At 56.8% G+C, this 6,446-nt stretch overlaps 2 non-coding genes and 1 pseudogene across 2 annotated transcripts; all 3 read left to right on the forward strand.

The window, feature by feature from the left end:
- The first annotated feature begins 307 nt into the window (after nt 1-307).
- LOC124621010 lies at nt 308-2,216 on the forward strand. Its single transcript, XR_006980503.1, has one exon. It is a non-coding gene; the product is annotated as a small subunit ribosomal RNA (ribosomal RNA).
- A 351-nt stretch (nt 2,217-2,567) lies between these two features.
- Nucleotides 2,568-2,722, forward strand: LOC124620675. Its single transcript, XR_006980228.1, has one exon. It is a non-coding gene; the product is annotated as a 5.8S ribosomal RNA (ribosomal RNA).
- A 188-nt stretch (nt 2,723-2,910) lies between these two features.
- The window catches only part of LOC124621095, a 7,255-nt pseudogene continuing 3,719 nt past the window's right edge, over nt 2,911-6,446 (forward strand).

Below are 6,446 nucleotides of genomic sequence, written 5' to 3' on the forward strand. Positions count from 1 at the left end.
CCGGCAATGCCACGACAGCACGCTCCCGGGCCTCTGTCGGCAGCGGCAAGCTCAGTTGGGAGCACGGGTGGTCGCACCTAAAGCGTCTACTCGCCAAACTCCGGGCGATTGCGCCTCTCTCGAACCCGACCAAGTACTTAGGACGGCGCTGCGCGCCGCCGGGACCTGAGAGGGTTTCGAGGTGTATTGTGCAGGGGAGCTCAGCCTCCTCCTGTTTGCAGAATAATTGAGCGGACGCTTGCGTGTTCGCGCGGGCCCCCGGGACACACTCCCGGGCGGCCGGCTGCTCAGCTCTAGTTGACGCAGCTCCCTGGTTGATCCTGCCAGTAGTCATATGCTTGTCTCAAAGATTAAGCCATGCATGTCTCAGTACAAGCCGCATTAAGGTGAAACCGCGAATGGCTCATTAAATCAGTTATGGTTCCTTAGATGTACCCACGTTACTTGGATAACTGTGGTAATTCTAGAGCTAATACATGCAAACAGAGTCCCGACCAGAGATGGAAGGGACGCTTTTATTAGATCAAAACCAATCGGTCGGCTCGTCCGGTCCGTTTGCCTTGGTGACTCTGAATAACTTTGGGCTGATCGCACGGTCCTCGTACCGGCGACGCATCTTTCAAATGTCTGCCTTATCAACTGTCGATGGTAGGTTCTGCGCCTACCATGGTTGTAACGGGTAACGGGGAATCAGGGTTCGATTCCGGAGAGGGAGCCTGAGAAACGGCTACCACATCCAAGGAAGGCAGCAGGCGCGCAAATTACCCACTCCCGGCACGGGGAGGTAGTGACGAAAAATAACGATACGGGACTCATCCGAGGCCCCGTAATCGGAATGAGTACACTTTAAATCCTTTAACGAGTATCTATTGGAGGGCAAGTCTGGTGCCAGCAGCCGCGGTAATTCCAGCTCCAATAGCGTATATTAAAGTTGTTGCGGTTAAAAAGCTCGTAGTTGGATTTGTGTCCCACGCTGTTGGTTCACCGCCCGTCGGTGTTTAACTGGCATGTATCGTGGGACGTCCTGCCGGTGGGGCGAGCTGAAGGCGTGCGACGCGCCTCGTGCGTGCTCGTGCGTCCCGAGGCGGACCCCGTTGCAATCCTACCAGGGTGCTCTTGAGTGAGTGTCTCGCTGGGCCGGCACGTTTACTTTGAACAAATTAGAGTGCTTAAAGCAGGCAAGCCCGCCTGAATACTGTGTGCATGGAATAATGGAATAGGACCTCGGTTCTATTTTGTTGGTTTTCGGAACCCGAGGTAATGATTAATAGGGACAGGCGGGGGCATTCGTATTGCGACGTTAGAGGTGAAATTCTTGGATCGTCGCAAGACGAACAGAAGCGAAAGCATTTGCCAAGTATGTTTTCATTAATCAAGAACGAAAGTTAGAGGTTCGAAGGCGATCAGATACCGCCCTAGTTCTAACCATAAACGATGCCAGCCAGCGATCCGCCGCAGTTCCTCCGATGACTCGGCGGGCAGCCTCCGGGAAACCAAAGCTTTTGGGTTCCGGGGGAAGTATGGTTGCAAAGCTGAAACTTAAAGGAATTGACGGAAGGGCACCACCAGGAGTGGAGCCTGCGGCTTAATTTGACTCAACACGGGAAACCTCACCAGGCCCGGACACCGGAAGGATTGACAGATTGATAGCTCTTTCTTGATTCGGTGGGTGGTGGTGCATGGCCGTTCTTAGTTGGTGGAGCGATTTGTCTGGTTAATTCCGATAACGAACGAGACTCTAGCCTGCTAACTAGTCGCGTGACATCCTTCGTGCTGTCAACGATTACTTTTCTTCTTAGAGGGACAGGCGGCTTCTAGCCGCACGAGATTGAGCAATAACAGGTCTGTGATGCCCTTAGATGTTCTGGGCCGCACGCGCGCTACACTGAAGGAATCAGCGTGTCTTCCTAGGCCGAAAGGTCGGGGTAACCCGCTGAACCTCCTTCGTGCTAGGGATTGGGGCTTGCAATTGTTCCCCATGAACGAGGAATTCCCAGTAAGCGCGAGTCATAAGCTCGCGTTGATTACGTCCCTGCCCTTTGTACACACCGCCCGTCGCTACTACCGATTGAATGATTTAGTGAGGTCTTCGGACTGGTACGCGGCATTGACTCTGTCGTTGCCGATGCTACCGGAAAGATGACCAAACTTGATCATTTAGAGGAAGTAAAAGTCGTAACAAGGTTTCCGTAGGCGAACCTGCGGAAGGATCATTACCGACTAGACTGCATGTCTTTCGATGTGCGTGTCGTGTCGCGCAACACGCTACCTGTACGGCTCGCAGTAGCCGTGCGCCGCGTGCGGAACCACGCGTGCTTCTCAAAACTAACGCCAATGTTGTGTGGTACGAGCGCTGAAGCGCTGGAGCGGCTGGTCTGCGGCACCTGGCGCCTGGCGCCGGTTTTGAATGACTTTCGCCCGACTGCCTGTCCGCTCCGGTGTGGAGCCGTACGACGCCCATCGGCCGTGAGGCCGTTGGACACAGAACGCTTGAACAGGGGCCGCCACACGCCTACGTCCCGCCTATGCAACTGTCTTGAAAGAGACAGTGGAAACTAAGAAAAGATCACCCAGGACGGTGGATCACTCGGCTCGTGGGTCGATGAAGAACGCAGCAAATTGCGCGTCGACATGTGAACTGCAGGACACATGAACATCGACGTTTCGAACGCACATTGCGGTCCATGGATTCCGTTCCCGGGCCACGTCTGGCTGAGGGTCGGCTACGTATACTGAAGCGCGCGGCGTTTGCCCCGCTTCGCAGACCTGGGAGCGTCGCGGCCGCCTGTGGGGCCGGCCGCGCCTCCTTAAACGTGCGATGCGCGCCCGTCGCCTGGCGGTTCGCATACCGGTACTTACTCGGTAGCGTGCACAGCCGGCTGGCGGTGTGGCGTGCGACACCTCGTACAACGACCTCAGAGCAGGCGAGACTACCCGCTGAATTTAAGCATATTACTAAGCGGAGGAAAAGAAACTAACAAGGATTCCCCCAGTAGCGGCGAGCGAACAGGGAAGAGTCCAGCACCGAACCCCGCAGGCTGCCGCCTGTCGTGGCATGTGGTGTTTGGGAGGGTCCACTACCCCGACGCCTCGCGCCGAGCCCAAGTCCAACTTGAATGAGGCCACGGCCCGTAGAGGGTGCCAGGCCCGTAGCGGCCGGTGCGAGCGTCGGCGGGACCTCTCCTTCGAGTCGGGTTGCTTGAGAGTGCAGCTCCAAGTGGGTGGTAAACTCCATCTGAGACTAAATATGACCACGAGACCGATAGCGAACAAGTACCGTGAGGGAAAGTTGAAAAGAACTTTGAAGAGAGAGTTCAAAAGTACGTGAAACCGTTCTGGGGTAAACGTGAGAAGTCCGAAAGGTCGAACGGGTGAGATTCACGCCCATCCGGCCACTGGCCTCCGCCCTCGGCAGATGGGGCCGGCCGCCCGCGCGGAGCAATCCGCGGCGGGGTCGTGTCCGGTTGCCTTTCCACTCACCGCGGGGTGGGGCCGTTCCGGTGTGCGGTGGGCCGCACTTCTCCCCTAGTAGGACGTCGCGACCCGCTGGGTGCCGGCCTACGGCCCGGGTGCGCAGCCTGTCCTTCCGCGGGCCTCGGTTCGCGTCTGTTGGGCAGAGCCCCGGTGTCCTGGCTGGCTGCCCGGCGGTATATCTGGAGGAGTCGATTCGCCCCTTTGGGCGCTCGGGCTCCCGGCAAGCGCGCGCGGTTCTTCCCGGATGACGGACCTACCTGGCCCGGCCCCGGACCCGCGCCGCTGTTGGCTCGGGATGCTCTCGGGCGGAATAATCGCTCCCGTCAGCGGCGCTTCAGCTTTGGACAATTTCACGACCCGTCTTGAAACACGGACCAAGGAGTCTAACATGTGCGCGAGTCATTGGGCTGTACGAAACCTAAAGGCGTAATGAAAGTGAAGGTCTCGCCTTGCGCGGGCCGAGGGAGGATGGGGCTTCCCCGCCCTTCACGGGGCGGCGGCCTCCGCACTCCCGGGGCGTCTCGTCCTCATTGCGAGGTGAGGCGCACCTAGAGCGTACACGTTGGGACCCGAAAGATGGTGAACTATGCCTGGCCAGGACGAAGTCAGGGGAAACCCTGATGGAGGTCCGTAGCGATTCTGACGTGCAAATCGATCGTCGGAGCTGGGTATAGGGGCGAAAGACTAATCGAACCATCTAGTAGCTGGTTCCCTCCGAAGTTTCCCTCAGGATAGCTGGTGCTCGTACGAGTCTCATCCGGTAAAGCGAATGATTAGAGGCCTTGGGGCCGAAACGACCTCAACCTATTCTCAAACTTTAAATGGGTGAGATCTCCGGCTTGCTTGATATGCTGAAGCCGCGAGCAAACGACTCGGATCGGAGTGCCAAGTGGGCCACTTTTGGTAAGCAGAACTGGCGCTGTGGGATGAACCAAACGCCGAGTTAAGGCGCCCGAATCGACGCTCATGGGAAACCATGAAAGGCGTTGGTTGCTTAAGACAGCAGGACGGTGGCCATGGAAGTCGGAATCCGCTAAGGAGTGTGTAACAACTCACCTGCCGAAGCAACTAGCCCTGAAAATGGATGGCGCTGAAGCGTCGTGCCTATACTCGGCCGTCAGTCTGGCAGTCATGGCCGGTCCTTGCGGCCGGCCGCGAAGCCCTGACGAGTAGGAGGGTCGCGGCGGTGGGCGCAGAAGGGTCTGGGCGTGAGCCTGCCTGGAGCCGCCGTCGGTGCAGATCTTGGTGGTAGTAGCAAATACTCCAGCGAGGCCCTGGAGGGCTGACGCGGAGAAGGGTTTCGTGTGAACAGCCGTTGCACACGAGTCAGTCGATCCTAAGCCCTAGAAGAAATCCGATGTTGATGGGGGCCGTCATAGCATGATGCACTTTGTGCTGGCCCCCGTTGGGCGAAAGGGAATCCGGTTCCTACTCCGGAACCCGGCAGCGGAACCGATACAAGTCGGGCCCCTCTTTTAGAGATGCTCGTCGGGGTAACCCAAAAGGACCCGGAGACGCCGTCGGGAGATCGGGGAAGAGTTTTCTTTTCTGCATGAGCGTTCGAGTTCCCTGGAATCCTCTAGCAGGGAGATAGGGTTTGGAACGCGAAGAGCACCGCAGTTGCGGCGGTGTCCCGATCTTCCCCTCGGACCTTGAAAATCCGGGAGAGGGCCACGTGGAGGTGTCGCGCCGGTTCGTACCCATATCCGCAGCAGGTCTCCAAGGTGAAGAGCCTCTAGTCGATAGAATAATGTAGGTAAGGGAAGTCGGCAAATTGGATCCGTAACTTCGGGATAAGGATTGGCTCTGAGGATCGGGGCGTGTCGGGCTTGGTCGGGAAGTGGGTCAGCGCTAACGTGCCGGGCCTGGGCGAGGTGAGTGCCGTAGGGGTGCCGGTAAGTGCGGGCGTTTAGCGCGGGCGTGGTCTGCTCTCGCCGTTGGTTGGCCTCGTGCTGGCCGGCGGTGCAGGATGCGCGCGCCTGCGCGGCGTTCGCGCCCCGGTGCTTCAACCTGCGTGCAGGATCCGAGCTCGGTCCCGTGCCTTGGCCTCCCACGGATCTTCCTTGCTGCGAGGCCGCGTCCGCCTTAGCGTGCTCCTCCGGGGGCGCGCGGGTGCGCGGATTCTCTTCGGCCGCCATTCAACGATCAACTCAGAACTGGCACGGACTGGGGGAATCCGACTGTCTAATTAAAACAAAGCATTGCGATGGCCCTAGCGGGTGTTGACGCAATGTGATTTCTGCCCAGTGCTCTGAATGTCAACGTGAAGAAATTCAAGCAAGCGCGGGTAAACGGCGGGAGTAACTATGACTCTCTTAAGGTAGCCAAATGCCTCGTCATCTAATACAACACAAGCTTCGCAAAGTGGCCCACCTTTGACCAGCATCTCATCAGGTCCACAGCCCACTGGCCACAAAGCCAAAATGTAGGCGTTAATGAAATGATCACAAGGCTACAGGCAGCAATCCACGAGAGCTGTAGCCGATCAATGAGAAAGAGGACACAGGTGCAAAATCCAGTACCATGGTGGAATGCAACACTTACTAACCTGCGACGTGACACCATTTCAGCACGACGAAGTCTGCAACGAGCACGTAAAAATAATAATGAACCAGACATAGAAGTAGCAAAACAAACCTACAGTAGAGTGAAAAATAACTACAATAAGGAAATTGCTAAGGCCAAAGAGGAGACCTGGAAGAAATGGGTCAGTGACTGCGATCAGAATGATCCTTGGGCCATAGTGAGAAGGATAATTCGGCCAAAACATGGAACAGAAAACGTGCTAAGTAACATAAAAACAAAGAACCAGACTCCTACTATGACTTGGGAGGAGACTGTACGGTCATTACTACAGAGCCTGCTTCCTGATGACAACCCAGAACAGGACACAGATGGCCAACATGCTGTGAAAACAGACAACAACAGCTATGACAACGTGGACCTTGACCCAGAATTCACACTAGAAGAAA

This window comes from Schistocerca americana, chromosome 6 (assembly GCF_021461395.2).
Source record: "Schistocerca americana isolate TAMUIC-IGC-003095 chromosome 6, iqSchAmer2.1, whole genome shotgun sequence".
NCBI lineage: Eukaryota > Metazoa > Arthropoda > Insecta > Orthoptera > Acrididae > Schistocerca > Schistocerca americana.